This window comes from Cervus elaphus, chromosome 2 (assembly GCF_910594005.1).
Source record: "Cervus elaphus chromosome 2, mCerEla1.1, whole genome shotgun sequence".
Classification (NCBI taxonomy): Eukaryota; Metazoa; Chordata; class Mammalia; order Artiodactyla; family Cervidae; genus Cervus; species Cervus elaphus.
Genome location: NC_057816.1, coordinates 8,724,924 through 8,749,549, shown reverse-complemented (window position 1 = coordinate 8,749,549; position 24,626 = coordinate 8,724,924). Strand labels below are relative to the sequence as shown.

The 24,626-nt window shown below is 44.5% G+C and overlaps 1 protein-coding gene and 1 long non-coding RNA gene across 4 annotated transcripts in view; one reads left to right on the top strand and one right to left on the bottom strand.

Moving 5' to 3' along the window:
- The window catches only part of LOC122673260 (translation initiation factor IF-2-like), a 39,931-nt gene extending 16,220 nt beyond the window's left edge, over positions 1–23,711 (top strand). The window contains exon 3 of the mRNA XM_043870888.1: positions 23,599–23,711. The gene's annotated coding sequence lies outside the window, so the exon portion shown is untranslated. The remainder of the gene's footprint in view (positions 1–23,598) is intronic.
- On the bottom strand, positions 336–24,544 carry LOC122673275. Of its 3 annotated transcripts, XR_006334651.1 has the most exons (3): positions 23,780–24,544; positions 1,061–1,232; positions 336–632 (listed from the first exon to the last, which is right to left on the bottom strand). It is a non-coding gene; the product is annotated as an uncharacterized LOC122673275 (long non-coding RNA). The 3 variants fall into 3 exon arrangements; XR_006334652.1 differs by lacking the exons at positions 336–632; positions 1,061–1,232 and adding an exon at positions 4,892–6,592; XR_006334654.1 differs by lacking the exons at positions 336–632; positions 1,061–1,232 and adding an exon at positions 4,892–5,804.
- Between the last annotated feature and the right edge of the window lie 82 nt (positions 24,545–24,626).

Here is a 24,626-nt window from a genome sequence, read left to right as displayed (position 1 = left end):
CAACCAGGATCAAACTTGTGCCCCCTGCAGTGGAAGCAGGGAGTCTTAACCACTGGACTACCAGGGAAGACTCCCCCAGTCCAGTTCCTTTTAAGTCAGCTGATCCCCAGGCCTAGTCCAGGGAAAGAAATCCTCAAATAAATTCAGAGAGTTCTTTCAAACCCAAAAACCACGAAGCTCAAATAAGAAAGTAACTTACCTACAACTTCCAGAGGTAGGAAGAAAGCAGTGAGCCCAATGGGCTCAGTGGGTCACTCTGCCTGGCTGCTTGCTCCTGCGGCAACTTGGCATCTCCTTTGGATCCCAGTTTTGACACCAGAACACTTAAAAGATAAACTGAGGCATAGTAACTTTTCAGGGAATTTATTTGAGCAAAAATATATTCAAATAAGGCCGTGCCAAACTGGAAGCAGTTAGAAGTGCTCTGTTGATAGGAACTGAAGAAAAGCTTTTATAGAGAAAAACTGAAAGCAAGGTAAGGAAAGTATTGATTGGCTATAATTTTAAATGTAGTTGGTTCTTTGTCCTTAGGTTCTGCTCTCATAACCTTGAGGTATTCACTGGCTTAGATTTGGCTTTGCTTCCATAGATGATGTGGGCTTCCCTTGTGGCTCAGCTGGTAAAGAATCCTCCTGCAATGTGGGAGACCTGGGTTCGATCCCTGGGTTGGGAAGCTCCCCTGGAGAAGGGAAAGGCTACCCACTCCAATATTCTGGCCTGGAGAATTCCATGGACTGTATAGTCCATGGGGTTACAAAGAGTTGGATATGACTGAGTGACTTTCACTTTCACTTCACTTTCACTTTCCATAGATGGTGTAGCATTAGAGCCCCCTCAGTCTAATGGCCTCCTTGCTGAATTAATCTAACACCATCCTCATCCTCCTCTATCTCCCTACCCCAGTGTTGTCCCCTGCAACCCACTCTCCACTCAGCGTTAGAATGATCTTTCTAAAGCAAATCTGGTGCAGTGTCTCCCTTGCTTAAAGCCCCCCCCCCCCCAACCACTGGCTTCCCATTGCCCTCAGAATCAGAATCCATTCCTTCACAGCCCACCTTACCCCTCATTCTTGTCTCTCACCACCAGCACGCCGGGACCCCTCAAGGAGGAGGCTGGGCATATACAGTGCCCTCTGCTTGGAGTGCATTTCTCTCTCTGTTCCTGGTTCCAACTTCCTCATTCTTTAGGTTACCAGTAGGGCTTCGCAGGTGACTTAGTGGTAAAGAATCCACCTGCCAATTTAGGAGAGAGTTGTAGGTTTGATCCTTGTGTCTGGAAGATCCCCTGGAGAAGGAAATGGCAACCCACTCCAATATTCTTGCCGGGGAAGTCCCAGGGACAGGGGAGCCTGGCAGGCTACAGTCCTTGGGGTCACGAAAGAGTTGGACACAACTGGGTAACTAAGCAAGGCATTTCAAGGACCTTCCGTATCTGGGGTTGTCTAATGGCCCCCCAATAGAGTCAGTCCCTGCTCTTTTGAGCTGGACTGACACTTTCACTTCTTTCAATCGCCTTCTTATTCGTATGTCAAAATAATGTACTAAAATGTTAATTTGTCTTTTGTTCTCACTGCTATGGGAGAATTAGCAGGTCATTGATTTGAAAACTTGCGTTCACAGAAGGAAGGTGGCAGAATTGTTCCAGAGGGGAGGGATCTCAACTGTTGAAGGGAATCCTGGTGGGATTCCAGGGAAAGCAGGGAAGAAATCAGTTCATCATCAGCTCAGCCGCTCAGTTGTGTCCAACTCTTTGTGACCCCATGGACTGCAGCACACCAGGCCTCCCTGTCCATCACCAACTCCCAGAGTTTACTCAAACTCATGTCCATTGAGTCGGTCATGCCATCCAACCATCTCATCCTCTGTCGTCCCCTTCTCCTCCTGCCTTCAATCTTTCCCAGCCTCAGAGTCTTTTCTAATGTGTCAGCTCTTCACATCAGGTGACCAAGGTATTAGAACTTCAGCTTCAGCATCAGTCTTTCCAATGAATATTCAGGACTGATTTCCTTTAGGATTGACTGGTTGGATCTCCTTGCAGTCCAAGGGACTCTCAAGAGTCTTCTCCAGCACCACAGTTGAAAAGCATCAATTCTTTGGTGCTCAGCTTTCTTTATGGTCCAACTCTCATATCCATAGATGACTACCTGTGGACATCTCCTAGGTATTGAGAGCAATGGGAGGGTCTCTGAGGACGGGAAAAGACACACCTGAAAAGCAAGGGTACTGGAGAGATCTGAAGGCAGGGCCGGAGTGGAGAAGGGGAATGGAGGTGGAGAAGATGGTTCTAGGCATCCCAGCATGTACAAAGGTTCTGTAGTAGAAGGGGACAGACTCATATAAGAGGGAAGTAGCATGGGTGAGGTATGGCTTGAGGCACGGTCAAGCACGCAGGGTTTTAAAGGCTTTGTTAAGGATTTTGGTCTTTTTTCTAAGAGCAAAAGTGTTAGGAGAAATACACTAACTGAAACTGCCCACCCAGACTAGGCAGCATAGCAACCGTCTGCAAGCGTAACTTTACGACAGGAGGTCCTGGTAAGGAACTCCGAACCACTAGGAGCTAAAAAGCTACTGCCAACTGGAAGAATCCGGGAAAGGTCAAAAGGAGACTCCACATGTCCTACCTCCTCCCAGAATCCCTCTCACTGGCATCCATCTTGGCTGAGCAATGTGCGCGCCACCAAGAAAGACCCTGAGTCAGAATGTTTGGCCAGAGCCAACCTGGAAACTAATCCCATCAATATAAAGCCTGAGACTGTGAGCCAGCGGCAGAGCAGTTCTCCTGGGTTCCCTTACTCTCCTGCTCTCTGCCCGGGGACCCCTTCCCAATAAAGTCTCTTGCTTGGTTAGCCTGTGTATCTCCTTGGACAATCCATTTCCCAGTGGAAATAAGCCTCCTTTCAGACCCTGGAAGAGATTCCCCCTTGCTGCAACAAGAGGAGGTTTTAAACATTCGCGGGGGGTCAGGGTAGGGCAGGGGTTGATATTATCGGATTTATATTTTGAAAAGACAACTGTGAAAATATATTGCAGGGAAAAAAAGAGTAGAGGCACGAGGTAGATAGAAAGCCTTTGAATGAACCGAGAGAGAACTGAGGAGCTGCCAGCAATACCACAACATACGTGGAAATGTAAAAAGGAGGCAGAGTCCACAGTCCCTGAGGATATTCAACAAAAATGGGGGAGGAGAGGGAGGCTCCAGTGATGACACTGAAATTTTGGTTTGCAGGAAAGGAAAGGTGTTGGTATTATTCATTGAGCCCTGGGACATCAGGAGAAAAGCAGGCTGGGGCCGGGGAGGGGGGCTGGAGAGGAGCAGATCAACTGGGGAGCATGTGTCCTGCAAGTACCAGAAGGCAGAGGCTGAACTGTAAGACTGTTGTTTACAGAAGAAGCCCAGAGATTAGAGTTTCCTGAGTTTTCTCAGACTCTTCCCACTATTCAGCTCCGTCCCTTCTTGCGGGCCGGTTTTTCAGTCCTATGTTTGTTGTCTCATGACTGACATAGCTCCAAATATCATGTGCTCACACCAGCGTTACAAGTAAGCAGTGAGGTGCAGGGGCTCTGTCTTTTTATCTGGAAGGCAAGATCTTCAAAAACTCACCAGCAAATTTCCCATTGCCTCTCATGGGCCAGAGCTGGCTGCCTGACCATCGCTGAACGCCAAGGGAGCTAGGAAGATTTGTATCCGTGACAAAAAGTCTTCCTTGACAAACTCCAATCCAGGTCCTTTGAAGCCTCTTCTCAGCTGTGCCCTGACTTTTGGACTTGTGTGTTCATCACTGCATCGTTCAGTTTTAACAAGAATCTGTTGGGTCGGTCTAGCCAGAATCTCGCCCTTACCCTCTGAGTTTTCCACTTAGTAATTTTCCATCCACTGACCCCGACCCTGAGCCTTGGCTATAAATCCCTACTTTTCTTCATTGTGTTTGAAGTTGACCCCTAATACAAACCCCCATCGTAGTAGCTCCTTGGAAAAGTCCACCTGGTGATCATCAACAAATGTAATGAATGATTTTTCCTTTAACATCAATCATTTGGCAAAAAAAAAAAAAAATATATATATATATATCATTTGTAGTTTAGAGTAATCCTAATTTATCCCCCCGGGGCTGAGGGCAGAGCCTGTATTCCTAAAATCAAGGGAGCCCATAAAGGAGCTGGGGGAGGGCTAATGGGTTGCCGTGAACCGGATGTGCACAGGGTCAAGGTCAACTATCATCTGTGCCGCTCAACTCCAAGCTTCTTTCTGGAAACAGCACTTCCACTTTTTCTTTTGGGATTGTGCTGCTCACACCCAAACTAAGTGGTTGGGTGTGGCTGATCTCATCCCCCACAGTGTGGGGTTGGTGTATGACCCAGGTGAGGTCACCAGTACCAGGATGCAAACTTGAGACATACTAATCTTCACATTTTATTCATTATTTATCTAAAATTCAATTGTAGCTGACTGTCTCATTTTTAAAAAATTTTTTATTGACATGTACACACTACTTTATTATTTTTTGTCTGTGCTGGGTCTGAATTGCTGCATGTGGGCTTTCTCTCGTGGTGAACAGCAGGGGCTATTCTCTAGTTGCGGTGCACGGGATTCTCATTGCAGTGGCTTCTCTTGTTGCGGAGGATGGGCTCTAGGTGCATCGGCTTCAGTAGTTGTGGCTCCCAGGCTTGGTTGCTTGGCTGCATGTGGAACCCTTCTGGACAAGGGATCAAATCCATGTCCCCAGCATTGACAGGCTGATTCTTACCCACTGTGCCATCAGGGAAGTCCTGAATGTCTCATTTTTTTTAACTTTTTACTTTATCCTGGAATATACCCAGTTAACAATATTGTGATAGTTTCAGGTCCACAGCAGAGAGACTCAGTCATACATATACATGTATCTATTCTCCTCCAAACTCCCCTCCCATCCAGGCTGCCGCATAACATTGAGCAGAGTTCCCTGCGCTACGCAGCAAGTCCTTGTTGGTTATCCATTTTAAATATAGCAGTGTGTACTTGTCTGTCCCAAGCTCCCTAACTATCCATTCCCCCTATCCTTACCCCCAGCAACCATAAGTTCCTTCTGGAAGACTGTGAGTCTGTTTGTGTCTTGTAAATAAGTTCATTTGTATCATTTCTTTTTAGAATCTTCATAGAAGGGATATCATAGGATATTTCTCTTTCTCTGACTTACTTCACTCAGTATCACAATCTCCAGGTCTATCCATGTTGCTGCAAATGTTATTTCATTCTTTTTATGGCTGAGCTATATTCCACTGTATATATATACCAGATCTTCCTTATACTCATATTTTTATTCATTAAATCTGGCAACTCCAGATCCAGGCCTACCAATAGGACACAGACATTGGTTTGGAAAAGACCGTGAGTCCTAAGCCAGGCTGATGAGAGTCCCCCTTCAAACATTTGATGGAGCACTCAGGGAGGAGGCTTTTTTAATTGTACTGGGTTGCAAAGCTAGCAGAACATAACTTCAGCTGCAAGAGTGAGCTTCAGACCTGGATCTGGCCCATCCAAAGATTCCTTCTCCAAATTACAATGATTGTGTCATAACTAGGCACAAAACCCAAGGAGAGTCAACAAGACGCAAGCCTGGAGCTGATGATGGAATTATTGGGATAGAGAAACCTCTGTTTGTCTGCTGGAGATGCTGAGCTGGAAGCATGGAAGCCTGTTGCTGCTGGTGATTATCTCACCTCCATGTGAGGGAGGGTAAGCATAGAAGTCAAGTCAGCAGAGGGGATTCCCTGGCAGTCCAGTGGTTAGGACTCTGCATTTCACTGCAGAGGGACTATGTTCAATCTCTGGTCCAGGATGAAGATCCCACAAGTGAAGTCAGCAGAGAAAAAAGCAGAAGCAAGAAATGGAAAAATAGATACTGAGTCCTGTCAATATCATTGAACCTTTAATATCAATCCACCAGGCCTCAAGCCATTCTTCCTCTGGACTTCTCAGTTAACTGAGCCATTAACTTCGGTTTATGGCTTAAACTAGTGTGACCTGGAATTCTGTGACTTGCCCCCAAGGGAATACTGATTAGGGGAAGGTCCCTGGGTCAATTTTGGACATGTTGACTTGCGTCTGATGTCAAGTAGCCAGTTGCACATGTGAATCTGAGCTAGAGGTTTAAATTAGTTAAGTCTACTTTGCATAGATGGCGATTGAATTCCCCATGCCTAGAACCCAGCCTGGCATAAGGTAGGCATTCAGTGAATACTTGATGAATATGTGAATGAATGAATATAGCAATCATTAATTCTTAGTAGCCCTTCAAAACAAGAAGTGCTGATCAGTCCAGGTAGTTGGGATAAATAGAATGAACACTGCTGAAGAAAATGTTAGTGAACGGGAAGACCAACTTGAATAACTTTCCCAGATGGGAGAGGTTTTAAAAATTGAAAATATTTAAAAAAATTAGTAAAAGTAGAAGTAAAAATATCCAGATAATAGGATTTCAGAAATAAAAATATAAAGTTGGAGAAAAAAAATATTTGAAGAGATAATGAAAGTAAATTTAGAGAATATAAGAAAAGATCAAAAGACTTCTGTTTGCAACCAGGATATAGAAATTTTCAGCCGGCCAGTGCTCCCACTGCAGAAATTAGAAGACAAACAAAACAAAAAAATAAGAAAATTGCAAGAATCATCTTTTTTAAATCAGCAGAGTTATAAATAAATGCAAAGCTATGAATGAATGAGATAAAGATTCCAGACATGAACCTTCATTCCTGAATAGGCTGAGAGTCACAGGTCAAATATTTTTCTCTGGAGGGATTTGCCAATTCTGGGCACAAAAGCTTAGCTCAGGCAAAGGAACACTACTGGGAGGAAGAGAAGCCAGCAGAGCTTTTGGTGGTCATGAGGAGCTGGACATTCCTGGAAGTCCCGAAACTTGGGAGTGAAGTCTTCTACAGTCTCATGGTGTTTAGGAGACCATGAGACTCCTAACTTAGAGAAAGAGGGACTGCCTGAAACAAAGGGCACTTGCTGTGTTGTAAAGATGTATGGGGTGGGAGATGGGAGTTGTCGTTGTTGGAGGTGGGAGAGTTAAAGCTCAAAACTTCCAAACGGCAGAATAAAACATCCCATAGCCCAAAGGCTGAGACAGAGACCTTCTAGGCTCTCATTCAAAAGCTCCGGAATGGAAAACTCCCTGGTGGTCCAATGGTTAACAATCTACCTTCCAATGCAGAGGGTGCTGGTCAGGGAATTAGATCCCACATGTTGTGGGGCAACTAACTCAATGTGGGCAACTAGAGAACCCACATGCTGCAACTAAGACCCAACACAGTCAAATAAATAGTTTTTTTTTTTTTAATTAAGTCTTTAAAAATAAAAATAATAAAGAGAAATGAGAGCCCAGAATGCTCATGCCTAAGAAACGAGGATGCAACAAAAGTAGATAGAATATTCATAAAACTGAAATGTATCCCCAATTCAGTTAATCCTTTACTAACTAAATGTGATCAGTCTTAGTGCAGGAGCCCCACAGAATGAATGCAGAACATCCTGTAATGGAGGATAAGATCACGTGTATAAAAGATCATGGTCTTTTGGGAAGTTGCTAGTCTGTCCTGACAGCAAATAGAAAGCTGAGAAAACTGAGAAGTCAGCAACTCTTCTTAGATGTGTAAAAGAAGTGAGGTCACAGCAAGTGACGGAAGGTCGCAAAGGGCCAGGGACCTGTGACAGTGAGGTCGCAGAAGTGAGAGCAGCAAACTGCCGCACCCCAAGCTGGAGAGACAGACAGGTGAATACAGAGAATCAGATCTACCTGAGCAGAAACCCACGAGCTGGACCCTCCGTGGGAGCCCATGCAGGTAGGGAAGCCTGAAGGGTAGTTAATGAGTTGCTAGCAGTTCAGTGCGCATGGCCATGGCATCACTGACTCAACGGACATCAGTTTGAGCAAGCTCCGGGCATTGGTGATAGACAGGGAAGCCTGGCGTGCTGTAGTCCATGGGGTCACAGTCGGACATGACTGAGCGACTGAACTGAATGGGAATATTAGAAAAAGGAGAAAGAGTGAAAGGAGCAGAAGAAATACTGGAAACAGCAATGATGTTCCCCAACTGAATGTCAGATACCAAACCCATAGACTTGCCATTTCTAAGAAATGTTAAAAGAAGTTCTTCAGAGAAAAGGAAAATAATATAGGTCAGAAAGTTGGATCTACATCAAGAAAGGAAGAATATGGAAGAAAGAATAATGAAGGTAAAATTAAAACTTTCATTTTTCTTATTCTTAATTGATCTAACAGATAGCAGTTTGTTCAAATTAATAGTATATATGTATACACACACACACACCCATAATGTATGTTTATATATAAGTGACACGAATAACAGTGAAGGAACAGGAGAGAAGTTATGATTATTCTGATATTATAGGAAACTCGTTACCGAGACTTCCTGGTGGTCCAACAGTTAAGATTCCAGGCTCCTAAGGCAGGGGGCCGGGGTTCCGATCCTTAGTCAGGGAACTAGACACCACATGGTCTTCAAGGAAGATTGAAGATCCCAAATGCTGCAACTAAGACCCGGCACAGCCAAATAAAAAAATACTAAAAAAAAAGAAAAACTCATTACCCATGAGGTTGTATAGTGTTATTAGAAAGTGGACCTGGACTTCCCTGGTGGAACACTGGATAATAATCTACTGCTAATGCAGGGGACATGGGTTCAATCCTTGGTCCAGGAAGATTCCACATGCCATGGAGCAACTAAATCCATTCACCACAACTACTGAGCCCGAATGCTGCAACTACTGAAGCCCTTGCAACTAGGGCCTGTGCTCCACAACAAGAGAGGCCACTACAATGAGAAGCCAGGGCAGTGCATGAAGACTAGGCCCCTCCCACCACAACTAGAGAAAGCCCACACCCAGCAATGAAGACCCAGTATAACTAAAAATAAAACTAGCCAAAATCTTTAAAAAAGAAAATGGACCTGGATTAGTTGTAAATGTATATTGCAAACTCTAGGGCAACCACTAAAAAACTAAAAAAAAGATTTTTCTTTATGCTGGGAAAGGAGAGAAACTGGAATCATATAAAATGCTCAGTTAAAATCATGAAAGGTAGAAGAATGGAATATAAAAAATAGGAATAAAGAAGAAGGGCAATAAGTAGGAAACAGTAACAAATATGGTACATATGAATACAACTATACCAGTAACCACTTTTGAATGTCAGTGGTCTAAAGGAACTAATCAAAAGACAGATTGTGAGAGTGGCTCATACCACTGATGAGCAGGGAAATGCAAATAAAAACTACAATGAGATACCACCTCACATCCATTAGGATGGATACTAACAAACAAACAAGAAAGGAAATAAGTGTTGATGAGGATGTAGAGAAATGGAAACTTTGTGTGCTATTGGTAAAAATGTAAATGGTACATCTGTGGAAAACAGTATAGCATTTCCTCAAAAAATCAAGTATAGAATTACCATATGACCCAGCAATTTCCATTTCTGGGTATACACCCAAAAGAATTGAAAGCAGGGTCTTCAAGAGATATTTGTACACCCATGTTCATAGTAGCACTATTTACAGTATGTGGAAGCAACACAAAGTGTCTATCGACAGAAGAATAAGTGAGTGGGGTGTATACATACAATGGAATATTATTCAGTCTTTTAAAAAATTTTTAATTGATGTGTAATTGACATATAACATTATGTTAGTTTCTGGTGTACAACATAATGATTCAATGTGTGTGTACATTGAGAAATCATCACCACAATAAGTCTAGTTAGCATCTTTTCAGTCTTTAAGAGGAAGGAAATACTGATATAGAGACAAAAAGTAAGATGGTGATTGCTAGGGGCTGGGCAGGAGAGAAAATAAGGGGATTTTGTTTAATAAGTACAGGGATTCCATTTTATAAGGTGAAATGATTTATGGAGATGAATGGCAGTTGTATAACATTATGAATGTATTTAATACCACTGAACCATAAACATAAAATGATTAACATGATAAGCTTTATGTGTATTTTATCACAATAAAATAATTGGAAAAAAAACATCTATAAGAGGAAAACTACCCAACCTGATGAAAGAAATCAAAGAGCTAAATAAATGGAGAGATATTCCATGTTCATGGATAGGAAGACTCAGTATTGTAAAACTGCTGTAATCAAGACAGTGTATTATTGATGAAGGAATAGACAAATAGATCAGTAGATCAGAACAGAGAGCATATAAACAGACCCACATAAATGTGGTCAGTTCGTCTTTGATAAAGGGGCAAAGGCAATACAATGGATGGAAGATAGTCTTTTCAATCAATAGAACAACTAGACATCCACAAACAAAAAAAGAAAGACACAAACCTTTTGCCCTTCACAAAAGTTAACTCAAAATGGATCACTGACCTCAATGTAAAATGCAAAGCTATAAAACTCCAAGAAGATAACATAAGAGAAGGTCTAGATGGCCTTAGGTTTCTAAACGACTTTAGATATGACCCCAAGGGCACAATCCATGAGGAAAAAATTGAAATCCTGGATATAATTAAAATTAAAAATTTCTTCTAAGTAAACGACACTGCTTTTGGACTTCCCTAGTAGTCCAGTGACTTAGATTCTGTGCTCCCAGTGTGGAAGGTGGGCAGAGGCTTCTCTGACTAGGCTCCAACCTGCGCCCCCTGCAGAAGTGCGGAGTGTTAACCACGGGACTGCCAGGGAGGTACCATCACTTATTTTCTCAGGGAGGAAACTATCTCCCAAGAGTCCTCCAGCAGCCTACCCTTTATGTTTTCAGTGGCTAAATCCAAGTCACAACCCACAAACCAGTCACTGCAGTAGGAACGGGATTCCAGGGCTTTGTTGTTGATGTTCAGTCACCAAGTTGTATCTAACTTTGTGACCCCATGGACCGCAGCACACCAGGCTCCCCTGTCCTTCACTATCTCCCGGAGCTTGCTCAGATTCCTGTCCACTGAGTCGGTGATTCCAGGGCTTGGGTTAAACCAGTTATGATTCATGCCCTGCGGCTGAGTGAGGGGCTCTCCTTCCCTTAGCTTCTTGCTACCCAGCAAAATTTGGTTTCTGTTAACAAAGAAGAAGAGGAACACAGCTATTTGTTAGGTGATGGTACATGCCATATCCTCCTCTTATAATAATGTCATCCCAAATGTTCTCTGTAAATACTCATACATCACTCTCAAAAAGGTCGTTCAACTTGGGTGACCCCACCCCCAAGCATCAGGAGTGGACAGTAAGCCACAAGGGTGGTCCACGGATGAGCACATGACCTATCCTCACTGATGACAGGCATCCTCTGAACTTTCCTGGAACTTTCTGGACAAGTTGCATTCACTCCCCATTGAGCTTAATAAACTACCAAGTTATAAACCTGAAGTCACTATGGTGTTCATCTCTGCCACATAGTAGAGTCTCCCTGAAAAGGAAGCCAATACAGAGGACAGAGCCTGGAGATGGAGAGAAATGACATTCCCAAAAACATGTGCACTACTGAATCCAGCTATGCCTGAAGTCAGTGTTGTTCAGGACTTTTCAAATACTTTTTCACCTGACCCAGTAACAAAGAGAAAATCGGTTTCTGTCATGTGCAATTGAAGAGTCCTAACAAAACAGAAGACAAGCAGGGGCCAGATCATGAAGGGCCTGAATGTGAGGCCAATATTTATTGGAAGGACTGATGCTGAAGCTGAAGCTCCAATACTTTGACCACCTGATGCAAACAAGCCAACTCATGAAAAAGACCCTGCTGCTGGGAAAGTTTGAGAGCAGCAGAAGAAGGGGGCGACAGAGGATGAGATGGTTAGATGGCATCTTTGACTCAGTGGACATGAGTTTGAGCAAACTCTGGGAGATAGTAAAGGACAAGGATGCCTGGTGTACTACAGTCCATGGGGTCACAAAGAGTCAGACACAACTTAGCAACTGAACAACAACTGGGAAACATGGATGAGTTTTAAGTAAGGGAAAGACATGACCAGATATGTGAGACATGGTTCCTATTGTAGAAACTGGGGAGCCTCTACCTCTGCCAAAGTCAGATCTGCCTGCAAATCAGGAAAGTGAAAATGTCAGTTGCTCTGTCGTGTCTGACTCCTTGTGACCCCATGAACTATCCAGACTCCTCTGTCCATGGGATTTCCCAGGCAAGAATACTGTAGTGGGTTGCCATTTCCTTCTCCAGGAGATCTTCCCAACCCAGGGATCGAACCTAGGTCTTCCACACTGCAGGCAGATTCTTTACCATCTGAGCCAAATCAGGAAGAAGTACCAAATTCCCCAGCCCCACCACTATCGACTTTATCAGAAGACTCTAAATCAAAAGAATTGAATGAAAACCACTCCCTGAGTCATAAGCCAAGTAACCATTGAAAGTGGGCATGGATTGGGACTTCTCTGGTGGTCCAGTGGTTGGGACTCTGAGCTTCCAATGCACGGGGCACAGGTTCAATCCCTGGTTGGGGAACTCAGATCCTGCATGCTGTGCAGTGTGGCCATAAACAAAAAAAAGGAAGTGGATGTGGATTAATGATGTGCCCAAGACCCAGGCAGTGCAGGAAGCAATATTTTCTGAGAAGAGAGCTAGCTATGCAAATGGGGAAAACATCTTTTTAGACATTTATCTTTACTGCCTCTAGAAACTTTTTTTTTGGCGGGGGGAAGTCTTTGAAAGATGTACTTACTTAAGAAGAAATCTAATAAGGGAGCCAGCAGGCCCTGTGGCTTTCACTCTTCCAACTGAGCTAAAATTGGTGGGTCTACTGAGGCATCCTTGCTCTGGGTCCTGGAAGCCATTCATCACCTGGGTTGGGCTGGCAGGAAGCAAACATCAGTGCCCTTCCGGCTGAAGTCCAGGACCCTGCTCTCTTTAGACCACAGGATACAGGAAGGAACCCAGAAGCAAAACCTTCTCCTGTGGAAAAGGAGTGGAGCCTTCCTTAGGAAGAGAGCAGTAATCTTACTGAGACACTGGGAAGGAAGTTCATGTACGTATGCTGGGCGTACCTAAGATGGGGATGCCAAGTCAGAAGAGATAAATGACATGGAGATGGAGACAGACAGTCATATAATGCTTTTTTGTGTGACACAAGGGAATGTTCAAGTTGCCAGAACTGTAATCTCTGCTGCTGCTGCTGCTGCTAAGTCGCTCAGTCATGTCCGAGTCTGTGCAACCCCATAGACGGCAGCCCACCAGGCTCCTCTGTCCCTGGGATTCTGCAGGCACGAATACTGGAGTGGGTTGCCATTTCCTTGTGCAGTGCATGCATGCATGCTAAGTCACTTCAGTCGTGTCCGACTGTGTGACCCTATGGACAGCAGCCCACCAGGTTCCTCTGTCCACGGGATTCTCTAGGCAAGAATACTGGAGTGGGTTGCCATTTCCTTCTCCATTGTAATCTCTGCTCCTCTTATAATGTAAATTCCTTCAGAAAATGCCCTAATTCTGTTTTTTTCCCCCTAATTCTGTGTTTTGCAAACTTTTTTTTAGACTGCATGGGAGTCCCCTACAGAGCTTATTACACATCTAGATTCCTGGGATCCTTCTAAAGATTCTGAGTAAAAAACGTGGGTAGCTGTTGTTTATACCTGTTCAGCATCCTTCACCCCTTCCTTTGGTATCTTTGGGGAAACAAGGTGAAGGACAAATGTGTAAGCATTTACTCACTAGCTTCCATCCCTGTTGGTCAGTCATGGCTCCAGGGGCATCTGTTCCACCCACTTCTAGGGTGTGCAAGTGTTAGTGTTGAATAGGGCTCCAAGTATCCCCCGCTGAGGGGTCAGAGAAGCCCCAGAGCAAGAACCGAGAGGTGCGAAGTGTGGGCTGGGTGCAGTCAGGCTGCTTCTATGTGAAGGGAAGTTGGCAACAGTGACTGGAAAAGAGGTGTAACTGATAAGATGTGGTGAAGTCATGTGCCAGAGTTTCCTGTATGGTCCACATCCTGAACTCTAGATCTGTTCAGGCCCTCCATTAAGTCCAATCCATTATGAGGATACACAGAAGAAGCTATATTAATTGTCCTCCTGGTCTATCTTCATTCTTTTTTAAAAATTTATGTATTTATTTCTTTTTGGCTGCGCTGGGTCTTTGTTGCCATATGTGGGCTTTCTCTCATTGCGGTGAGCAGGCTTCTCATTGTGGTAGCTTCTCGTTTCAGAGCACAGGCTCAGTAGTTGTGGCACACAGGCTTAGTTGCTCCACGGCATGTGGAATCTTCCCGGACCAGGGATCGAACCTGTGACCCCTGAATTGGCAGGCGGATTCTAAACCTCTAGACCACCGGGGACGGAGAAGGCAATGGCAACCCACTCCAGTACTCTCTTGCCTGGGAAATCCCATGGACGGAGGAGCCTGGTAGGCTGCAGTCCATGGGGTCACGAAGAGTCGGACACGACTGAGCGACTTCACTTTCACTTTTCACTTTCATGCATTGGAGAAGGAAATGGCAACCCACTCCAGTGTTCTTGCCTGGAGAATCCCAGGGACAGGGGAGCCTGGTGGGCTGCCATCTATGGGGTCGCACAGAGTCGGACACGACTGAAGTGACTTAGCAGCAGCAGCAGCAGCAGACCACCGGGGAAGTCCCATCTATCCCTGTTCTTGATTTCTCTCACCTACACCCAGCACTGATATAGAATTGATGCTTTAGAACTGTGGTGTTGGAGAAGATTTGAGAGTCCCTTGGACTGCAAGGAGATCCAACTAGTCCATCTTAAAGGAAATCAGTCCTGAATAGTCACTGGAAGGACTGATGTTGAAGCTGAAGCCCCAGTACTTTGGCCATCTGATGTGAAGAACTGACTCATTGAAAAAGACCCTGATGCTGGGAAAGATTGAAGGCGGGAGAAGGGGACAACAGAGGATGAGATGGTTGGATGGCATCACTGACTCAATGGACGTGAGTTTGAGCAAGCTCTGGGAGTTGGTGATGGACAGGGAGGCCTGGCGTGCTGCAGTCCATGGGTCGCAAAGACCTGGACACGACTGAGCGACTAACTGAACACCCAGCATTGTGCTCACCTGGCAGTGATCCTAGGGTAGGGAAAACACCGTCATTAAGTGGCTGCTCTAGCGGGGATTTGAACCCACGCAGTTTGTCTCCAGAGCAGGGGCTTTTAGCCACTACAGTGCCTATAGCACAATGTTGAGGAAAGTTTCAAGGCAGGTGGCATCCAGTTTCAGTGATTAAAAAAAACCCACCATAACTGCTTAGGGATGCTGACTACGAACGAGGAAGCTGGTAGACGCGCCACCAAAAGCAAAAGTGACCAAAGGAAAATAGATTCATTGGACCACATCAAAAGTTAAAACTTTCTTGCTGCAAATTAAGAGAGTAAAAAGACACCCCCACAGACGAGAAAATATTTACAAATTGTATATCAGAGGAAGGTCTAGTTTCCAGAATATATAATGAATCCTTACAACTCAAACGCACAAAGACTAATAACCTAATTTTAAAATGAGCCAAGGATTTGCATAGACATTTTTCCGAAGAAAGTATACAAATGGGGAATGGGCACACGAAAAGATGTTTAACATCATTAGTCGTTTAGGGAAATGAAAATCAAAACTATGAAGAAAAAAAAAAAAAAAAAAGAAAATCAAAACTATGATACACCAATGTGTGCCCACTAGGATAGCTGTAATAGAAAAGATGGACAATAACAAGTGTTGGCAAGGATGTGGAGAAACTGGATCCCTCTTACACTGCCGGTAGGAATGTACCTCAGAGCAGCTGTAGGAAATGGTTTGGCAGCTCCTCAATCAGTTAAACATAAAATTACCATATCACTCGGCAATTCCACTCCTAGGCATACACCCAAAACACCTGAGAACAGATATGCAAACAAAGACTCGTACATAGATGTTCATAGCAGCATTATTCACAGCAGCCCAAGGTGGAAACACCCAAACGTCCACCACTGATAAATAGATGAGTAAAATGCGGTCTACACATACAACTGAATTTTTCCCAGCAATAAAAAGAAATGAATACTGATACATGTTACAACAAAGATGAACCTGGGAAACATTATGTTAATTAAGAAATAAACAGTCACAAAAGGCTGTACTGTCGGATTCCATTTATATGAAATATCCCAAATATACAAATTGACAGAGACAGGAAGTACATTAGTGGTTTCTGTGGGACTGGAGGGGAACAGTAGGGAGTGACTGCTGATGAGCCTGGAACTTCTTTTAGGAGGAGGGACGAAAATGTTCTCAAATTAGATTTTTGTGATGGTTGTACAACTCTGTGACTATACTAAAAAAACACTGAACTGTACACTGTAAATGAGTGAATTGTATGGCATGTAAATTATATCGCAATAAAGCTATTTTTGAAAATCTCAAAGTCCCATGTCCTAGGAAACCCCTCAATCATTCAGCAAAACCGAGATGGTTGTTCTCCCTAATGTTACTCTCAGCCATATAAAATTTTATTCAAAAAAGAACACAGGGCTTGGGGAAAAAAGGCAAGGTCTGGAGTATTAGTCAGCTTCTTGCTGTGGCAAGGCTGTGTAACGAACAACCCCAAAATGCAGTTGTTTAGAAAAGTGAACATTCATTTCTCACTCACAGGTCTTTGGGTCACCTGTCCTCTACCAGGCCAGCTGTGTTCAACTGGACTTGGGTGTCTCCCATTCTAGGACCCAGGCTGAAGAAGCAGCATTTCCCTGGGGCATGCTCTTCTCATGGTGTGTGGCACAGGCAGAAAAGGCCAAGGCATGCCACACACAAATGCAGGAATCCTCAGCTAGAATATAGATTGTCTATCTCATGCCTGCTCACATTTCATTGGCCTAGGCAAGTCCCTCTGCCAAGCTCAAAGTCAGTGAGATGGGTAAATATTCACTGCCTAATGAGAGGCATTAAAAGTCTCCAGGCATAGGGGCTAGGCCTGTAATCTTATTATAGGGGGAGTGGAATAGTTGGAAATAAGCCAATCTGCCACAGTTACTGGGCCAAATTCTTGTCATTCCTGCATTATGAGACATTTGTCTAATATCTGCTGCATTGGAAGTCTTTTTTCTTTAATAGAAGTGACTATATTTTAAATTCTGATTACAAAAGTAAATCAGACAATACCGAAAACTTTAAAATATAAAAACTATAATCCCATCATTCAGGCCTAACCAATGTTAACAGTGTTTATTTTTATACAATTTCTTACATATACATAATCACACTGATGTTTTAACATAATTATGATGTACACTATGTTGCAATTGTCAGTTAAAATTTCATGAATACTTTTATATAAAAATGTATATCACAGCTATTTTTTTATCACTGCTATTTTTAATGTTCGTGTGAATTTCATGGTGCTTACATATTTTGACAGTTTATATATTTTTTAACCAATAATTCTGCCATCATAACAGATTTATTTCCATTTCTCAGGTTTACCTCCAATCTGCATTAATGTTATTCAATGTTTTGCTTCAACATAATCATAGTACACGGACTTTCCAGGTAGCGTTAGTGGTAAAGAACCTTCCTGCCAACGCAGATGTAAGAGACGCTGGTTCAATTCCTGGGTCAGGAAGATCCCCTGGAGGAGGGCATGGCAACCTACTCCAGTATTCTTGCCTGGAGAATCCCATGGACAGAGGAGCCTGGAAGGCTATGGTCCATAGGGCCGCAAAAAGTCAGACACAACTGAAGCAAGACTTAGCACACACGCATGTAATCATAGTGTATAGGTGGTCCCCAGCTCACAATGAAGTGAGCGAAGATGTTCAACTTTATGATGGTTGGAAAACAACATGCATTCAGTAGAAACCATACTTTGAGTTTTGACTTTGGATCTTTTCCCAGACTAGTAATATGCAGCCTCTGTCATGATGCTGGGCGGTGGCAGCCACCACTCCCAGTCAGTCATGTGATCACAAGAGTAAAAAACTGATACACTTCCAACCATTCTGCACCCAGACAACCATTCTGTTTTTCACTTTCAGTACAGTATCCAATAAATTACATGAGATATTCAACCCTTTATTAGAAAATAGTTGTTATTGTTGTTCAGTCACTAAGTTCTGTCCAACTCTTGCGACCCCATGGACTGTAGCCCACCAGGCTCCTCTGTCCATGGGATTTCCCAGGCAAGACTACTGGAATGGGTTGCCATTTCCTTATCCAGGGAATCTTCTCCACCCAGGAATCGAACCTGCATCTCCTGCAAGTCTCCTGCATTGCAGGTGGATTCTTTACCTCTGAGCCACTGAGGATGCTCTTGACATGACCATAGGACATGACAAAAACTGGTTAGAACCAGCTAGGTCCAAGATGGCAGACAGGTTGACTTCCAGTAGACCTTGAGCCTCAAATGACACCCCCATCAGGACCAGGACAGTTCACAGGCTAACCATAAAAGGCCAAAGAGTGGGTGATGGCCCAGTCCCTGGCAATCTCCATCCCCTTCCTAAAATAGCCAGAATAATCCTCCCATTTGTTAGCCTATGAAATTATGCAGCCCATAAAAACTAAGCACATTGTATCTTGGGGCCTCTCGCCTTTTGAGATAGCCCACACTCTGTCTATGGAGTGTGTTTCTCCCAAGGTCGTTCTTGCCTTTTGAGACAGACTGCATTCTGTCTATGGAATGTGTATCTCTCTAAATAAGTCCACTTCTTAATAAATCACTTGGTCTGTCACTGAATTCTTTCTGTGATGAGACATAAGCAACCTGAGCTTCATTAAGTCCTGAGACCAGGTGTGTTATCTCAATTAAAAGACTCGGATTAAAAAAAAATAATAATAAAAATAAAAAAAAATAAAATAAAAAAAATAAAAGACTCGGATTAAAAGACAATCTGAGTTGTATGATTTCAAACTACTGATAGATTTATGGGAATAAACCTGAAAGTCAAGGAATATCTGTGTATGTTTGTGGGTTTGCACACTTAACATTATTCCATAAGTGCTTTTCTGTGTTGTTATAGTCTGGAAATTTGTTCTTTGTGGTGCTGTCACACCATCATTTAATTAACCAATTCCTGTTACTGGCTGTTGTGATTTTTAGTATTTTACTATTATATTAATTTATTCCCAAAATTCCTGTTGCATTCAATTGGCTATTTGTTTGTTAATATTTATGTATTTATTTGGCTGCATTGGGTCTTAGTTGCAGCGCGTGGAACCTTCGTTGAGTCATGTGGGATCTGTGCCAGACTCTCTAGTTGCCCTTCAGCATGTGCGATCTTAGTTCCCTGACCAGGGATCAAACCTGTGTCCCCTGCATTGCAAGGCAGATTCTTAACCCCTGGGCCACCAGGGAAGTCCCTGGCTGAGTTTTTCTGCTGCCTTTTCCACCATTCTTCCCCTCACATCACGCGGAGGAGGGATGGCCATTGGCAGTTCCGACTGTTGAGTTCAGCAGCTGTGTAGTCGATCAGTGGGAGGAGGTGTATAAATACACTGCTATAGATGTGTATCGTTCATAGCCACTTCCCTGTCTAATTACTAAGAACTGTCCTGAGTGGGCATGGCTTCCAGAAATTTGCCGAATGCCCACTAAGCAGATTCAGCTCACTTTGTGACACCAAAGTGCAGGATCAGAAGTCTTCTGCTGATAGGAGTGTGTTCTACAGTGCCTGGCACCCGAGGCGCACGTGGGCAGTGGAGGAGAAACAAGGTTTGAAATGTACCCAGTCCCTGGTGGCTCAGATGGTAAAGAGACCGCCTGCAACGTGGGAGACCTGGGTTCAATCCCCGGGTTGGGAAGATCCCCTGGAGGAGGAGGACATAGCAACCCACTCCAGTATTCTTGCCTGGAGAATCCCCATGGACAGAGGTGCCTTGCGGGCTACAGTGCATGGGGTTGCAAAGACTCGGACACGACTGAGCGACTAGGCACAGAAGCTAGTAGATGGGAAATGGTGGGACATCTCCTGCTATGTGGGGGAAAAGCCATCTACAAGGAGAGAATAAGGCTGACGCACAGAAAAAGGCAGAGACCAGGGATGGAAAGATTGGACTGGTGGCGTTCACATCCTGCCTGTCTCCCCGCCTTTTGCATGATCGAGTGTTCAGCCCTTCCCTGAATCCCATGAGCCAACAGATCCCCCATTTTGGTTTCTGTTTATTTCCTTATTTGCCTGTGCTGGGTGTTTGTTGCTGCCTGGGCTTTTCTCTAGTTGTGATGAGCGGGGGCTACTCTCCAGTGGCAGTGCTCAGCGTTCTTATTGCAGTAGCATCTCGTTGCTGAGCACAGGCTGTAGGGCGTGCAGGCCTCAGGAGCTGCAGCTCCTGGGCTCGAGAGCACAGGCTCAATAGTTGCAGTGCCTGGGCTTAGTTCCCGGGCCAGGGATCAAACTCGTGTCTCCTGCTTCGGCAGGCAGATTCTTTTCCACTGAGCCACCAGGGAAGCCGCTCCCCGACGCCCCCACCCTGCCCCCTGCCCATTTTGTTTGAACAAGACCCTCGCAGTATAGACACCAAGCTGGTGCTAACGCCACAGCTCCAGGGACAGGGCTGGAACTAGAAAGATGGATGAGAAATGGACCTGCCCTCTGGCAACCCACAGATCAAGAGACTGGGAGATGCTGACAAGTGATTGGAACACGAGTTTCACAACAGAAGTGTTGCTATGAGTACAGAATGCCAAGTAAGTTACAGTGCAGCCCCACACACCCACTTTTAGCCTTCAAACAGCCGTCTCTTCACTTAGAGCTCTGGCTGGCTTTATTTCCCACAGCAGCCCACTCCTTGTCCCCTCATCACTGAGGCCCCAAATGCCAACAGTAAGAGCTGAATCAAAAGGAAATGCTTCCATTCAATGTCTTATAGTAACCTATCATGGAAAAGAATCTGAGAAAGTATATATGCAAGTAGAATAATATAATTTGGAAAAAAAAAATATATATATATATATATATATAAAACTGAATCAGGGCTTCCCTGGTAGCTCAATGGTAAAAAAAAATCTACCTGCAATGCAGGAGACTTCCAGGAGACATGGGCTTGATCTCTGGGTCAGGAAGATCCCCTGGAAGAGGGCATGGCAACCCACTCCAGTATTCTTGCCTGGAGAATTCCAGAGACAGAGGAGCCTGACAGGCTACAGTTCATGGGGTCACAAAAGCATCAGACAGGACTTCATGAGTAAACAACATAACTGAATCACTTTGTTGTACACCTGAAGCTAACACAACATTGTAAATTAACTATACTTAAATCTTTTTAAAAAGTTAAAAAAAAACATAAAAAAAGGCAATGCTTCATCCCAGCTTGGGCCTCCAGCCCTGGGGATGACGTGAGGAATGGCGTGGAACAGCTAACTAGTACTGGGACAGAGGCCACTGTTTTCATGTCTCTAATCTCCAGTCTGTCCTTCCCCTGCTCTAGGAATCTCATAATCCAAGGCCAAATTCACGAGTTACAGACATATTTGCCTAGTAAATCTCTACCCTCTCTCCTCCACACACGCCAACTCAGCAATTAAAGTCCCAATTCCTTCACAAAGAACTCAGCACGGACTATGGGTCTGACAGATGGGAACTGGTAACAGCTTCATTTAAGCTGGTCCTGGAGTTTCCCCTCGGATGCTCTGTGCAGGGAGGGCTCCCTCAGCAGTAGGTATGACGGAAAAGAGCCCTGGCTTTGCAGTCAGAATCGCTCTGTGACTTGCAAGCTGTTTGATCTCAAGTGACTTATTTCTCTTGGGTTCAGTTTCTTTGTATGCATGTATCGGAGCTAATAATATCTACCCTTTCATTCATTTAACAACTATTTAAAGTTCCCAGTGAGGCAGCATGGTGCTGTAGTGGATAGAGCAAGGCCAGTGGATGGGTAGAATGGGCAGAACGGGAGTTGAGTCCTGCTTTTGCAACTGGATTTCACTCAAAAGAGCACAAGATGTAAGAAGAACCATTATTTTAGGCAACCCTAAAAATAAAAAATGCTGCCAAGTTCTGACACAATGATTCCTTATCTCTTGGAATTGTTTAGTTATTTAAAGAGCTCTTTGAGACTGACATAGTGACATAGATTTTTCATGTATCACTCTTTATATGTATAAAAATGGAAAATAGAAGCAAAATAAATTGGTTAAGGTTGTCAAAGCCTTTGACCAAAGACCACCAGAAACACACCTGTAGTCAAAAAAAGTCAGGCTTATTTAACCAGCAGGCAGTTAGGAGAGCTTATCCTGAGAACATCTTGTGTGTGTCCTTAAATGTGGGCTTTTTCCCCTGGTTCTGTGGAGGGATTAGGGAAGTGGGGACTATGTCTGGATTGAAGGCTGTCAAGAAGCAGGGGCAATTCAGAGACTGGGTATCTTTACAATGCTTACCTAGGAGGCAGGAAGATTCAAACAGGGCTAGATTTGTATCTTCCATAAAGAAGCACCAATTGGGAATTCCCTAGTGGCCTAGTGGTTGATTCTGGGGGCCCGGCTCAATCCCTAGTTGGGGAACATCCCACAAGCCACGTGGTGTGGCAAAAACAAAACAAAACAAATCAAAACCAAACCAAAAAAGAAAAACCACCACCAATCACTCAGAGAAAGGCCAAGTCATTTTTGTGGTCACAAAGTGGCCCCATGTGAGCATCTAAGCATGTCTCATTCTAAGCACTGATAAATAACAAAATTCAACTGAGTAAATTTGAATATTTAATTGGCTTTATCTAATGACTCAGCATCCCATCTAGGGAACAGAAAAGTGCTCCAAGGAACTGTACAAAAAAGGAAGGGTTTAAAAAAAAAAAAAAAAAAGGAAGGGTTTTACAAAAGGAAGGAGGAGTGAGTGGGGAAGTTATTAGCAAAGAAAGAACTTCTTCAGTCCAGGTTAACTTCTTTTCAGGGGAAAGGGGACAGAAGGGGTCTTTTATGCAGATTACCTGACGAGTACTGATCAGGAAATTTTAGATTTTCTGTTTATAGAACACATTGCTGGGAAAGAATGAAACTGCAATTAAGCCTTGATTTGCTGTCCTGAGGGCAAATGGCTCCATTTTGGGCCTGTTTCTTCCTCTTCTTCTTCTTAAAATAGCAATGGTTTAGGTTCTGCTGGAATCATCACTATCCGAATATCAGAAGGGCCATCTTATACTTTCTTGATAGTCCTAAAACTTCACACTGGTGTCCATTAGAGAAAAAAGTATCCCCACTGCAAAGATGTTAAAATGCAGGGAGAAATGCTCAAGCTAGATTTGATGAGATAGGATTCATGCTGATTAACTTGGGCAAGTAATAAAACCCTGTAAGGCTCAACTTCCTGCTAGGTAAAATGGGAACAATACAATCTACCACATAAGACTTGTGAGGTCTAAGAAATAATGTCTACAAAGTGCCTGGTATAATATTGGGTGTATCACTCAAGGTCCAACTAGGCAAACAGGAACCACTCTAAGTATGTAAGCCAGAAAATCCAGTGCCCCGAACTGGTGACACAATGACAGGAGTGATGGAAGGGCTGAGAAACCCAACAGGGGACAATGAGGCGACCCAAAGATTAGCAAAAACAAGAAGCTGCCCACACTCCTAAGCTGGAGGGACAAATGGAGGGCGTGGAATTAAGGGAGAGTGGGGGAGAGGGTCATCCTTGGGAAGTTGGAACCACGAGTAAGAGAAATAACCTGGCTTTGTCCTGCCTTCTACCTTCCAGTCTCCTGCCTCTGTCTCCGTTTCGCCAAACCCAAAGCTGAATGAAGGCAGCTGTCCTGGAAGCCTGAGAAACTGCACCCTGCAGGGCAATACAGAGCAGAGCAGAAAGGCAAGGAAGGGGTCTGCAGCAAAGGGAGCGAACAACCTTCAGACAGAATTAGGGTAAACAGACTTAGTAATACCTTTATTCTGATCTTCTCTATTCTGATCTGGTACAGTGGCATTTTAAGAGGGATTTTCAGTGTCAGACATGTCCTCCACTGAATTCTCCTGAGGGCTTCTACAGCAGACGGAGATGCCCATTCTCTGTCGCAGAGGTCAGAGCTCAGCCAGACCGGAGTTATGCAGCAGCGTCATGGCAAATGGACTCTGGTCCGGGGCTCTCAAGGGCTTCCGAGTGACCTTAGAAGGGAGGAGCACGATGTCTGGACTCGCGTTTAAAAGATGGAAATCACAACCCTCGGCCGGTTGACGCGCGCTCAAAACACTCCACTTGGTATCTTCATCCTTGTCCAGAAGGCTCCACAATTTTTTTTTTTTAATAAAGGATGAAATAGTCTAAGAAAACAGATAACGTAGCCAAGGTCTTAGAGCTGGCAAATCTTAAGGAATTCAGTCTCTACTCTTCCCACGCCAAAGCCCTTTCCGCTCCCCTACCGGTTCTTCCCTCGCCCGGGGGCATCTTCTGGCCGAGGAAGGCTAGTTCTGGGAAAGGCTAGAGTCGGGGTTGATCAAAACCCTGGGGCGCCTGGTAGCGCTCTACGTGCAGGCAACGTGCCCGATCGGCGTCTCAAATGGCGGGAGACCCGTCAGACTCGGCTGGCCGGCTCCGGACGCTCCCGGCCGGGAGAAGCTCAGGGTCCTCTCCCGCGTGCCAGCGACCCCCACCCCTGCGCCCCGGGGCAGCCGGAAGCCGGCGGCCCTGCCCGCCCCCGGCTGGTCCCAGGGATTCTAACGGAGCCGCGTGCCCGGGGCGGGGCCACACGCGATTGGCCGCGCGGAGTAGGGGGCGGGCCCGCGGCGGGCCGG